Here is a 2,180-nt window from a genome sequence, read left to right on the forward strand (position 1 = left end):
TGTTATACTAGCTACTCAGGAGGATGAGATCTGAAGATCATGGTTCAAAGCTAGCCTGGGCAAGAAAGTCCTTGAGACATTTAGCTCCAATAAACCACCAGAAAACCTGAAGTGGCCTCTGGCTCAAATGGTAAGGCACAATACTTTAGCTGAAGACCTCAGGGACAGCACTCAAGCCCAGACTTCAACTCCTACAACCACCACCACCACCAACAACAAAAAGACAAACACAAACTAACAAACCTGAAGTAGAGCGCTGGGAATGTGCCTTAGGAGTAGAGTGCTTTGCATATATGACACCCTGGGCTTGATTTCTCAGTACCACATTACCAGGAAAAAGCCTGAACTGGCTCTGTGGCTCAAGTGGGAAAGGGCTATCCTTATACAAGAGAAACTAGGTACAGTGCTCAAGTCCTGAGTTCAAGCTGCAGGACTAGTGTACTCACACACACACACACACACACACACACACACACACACACACACACACACAGAAAGCAGAAGTGAAGCTGTGACACAAAATGGTAAAGCACTAGTCTTCTGCTCTGATCTCATGGTCAGCATCCAGGCCCTGTATTCACAATCAAACCTAGCCATCCACTGCTTAACTAGGAGATGTCAAAGGTTTCAAAACCAGATGAGCTTCACCAGTCCCATATGACAGGAATTATTGTGATATCTGACATGTGCTTGGATTTCCCAAGCTTCCGGAAACCTAGGACAGGCATCATAGGCTAATCATGATCTGCAATGAAACATTTCCTTAGGTTCAGTGCCCTAGTTGTGTTCTTGAAGGACTCCTGAATTACATTTAGCACTGTATATGAACACCAGAACATAGCCTCACAAAGGCAGAATAAGTGCAGGGAACTTGGCCTGCCACAGGAGGTGGCACAGATGAAGGCTTCCTGTCAAATCAGAGCACTGGGGAGAGAGAGAGCCTGGAGTACAAAGAGGCCTTTTTCTCCTTACCTTCAGAGCCTGCCCACACTCATCCTCACTAATTGGCCCAGATGGAGTCGTTTGTTACATAGCTGTACAGGAGTGAGGCCCTTAGTCTGCCTGTTCAGACAATGTGAGAGATTTCTTCCAGCAGGCCTGGGGTGCAGAGAAACCCTCAAACTACACTGGGCCCAGTGAGGGGAGCCCCAGAACATACATTGTCATGAAAGCCATCTCTGTGCTATGAAATCATTGTATTGAAAACAACTTTCCTAACTTGGTGCCATTCACAAATACTACTCTGGAGTTTCACCTATAGGAATGCATCCATACATACACAAAGATATGGAGGTACAGGCTCTTTTGGTGGGGCAGGTACTGGGGTTGAACTATGAGCCTAGGGGTTGTCCCTGAGCTCCTTTTGCTCCAGGGTAGCTCATTACCCTTGAATCACAGTCCCACTTCTGGGTTTTTCTGTGATTTCTTAGAAATAAGCATGTCAAGGACTCTCCTAACTGGGCTGGATTCAAACTGATAATCTCTACATCTCATCGTCTGAGGAGCTGGGATTATAGTCAGCAGAGACTGGCACCTGCCTTTCTTTTCTTCTTCATTTTTTAATCTGGACAATCTGACTTCTTCACAGGGTCATTCCAATGGTTTGAATTTATAAGTAAACTGCCCAATATTCTTTATTGCTGCTTTCTCTGAGAAGGATTCGCTATCCTCATCTTCCCCTCTGCTAACAGGTTAGAAGCCAAAAGTGAAAAATGAGTGTCATAGGATTTGGGAGCTAAGATTCACAGTTCATGCCAGCTCTGTCACTTAGCTTTGAGCTGCAGTGAATTTACTGTCTCCAGATAAGAGGACCAAAAGCTGAAGTGATCCTTACATTGTCTTCATTGGTCCTTTTGCCTATAAAATGATGTAATAGTTATGAGTGTTATGTGTCTCCAACCTTAAATATCTAGAACACACTAGAAAACCAGAAGTGGAGCAGTGGCCCAGATAGTAGAGCTCCAGCTGTGAGAGAGCCTAGCAGGAAATACAGGCCCGACCAGGCAAGCCTGGGTGGTCCTTATATCCAATTAATGACCAGATGGCTGGAAGTGGAGCTGTGGCGGTGGTATAGCCTCAGCCTTGAGCAAAACATCTGAGGAATACATGAGGCCCTGACTTTAGGCCCTGGGATGGCCATAAAAATTCAGAAAGAGAAGGTCATGTTATGTATTAGTGCT

This window comes from Dipodomys spectabilis, unplaced genomic scaffold (genome assembly GCF_019054845.1).
Source record: "Dipodomys spectabilis isolate Male_0828 unplaced genomic scaffold, ASM1905484v1 ptg000290l, whole genome shotgun sequence".
NCBI classification, from domain to species: Eukaryota; Metazoa; Chordata; class Mammalia; order Rodentia; family Heteromyidae; genus Dipodomys; species Dipodomys spectabilis.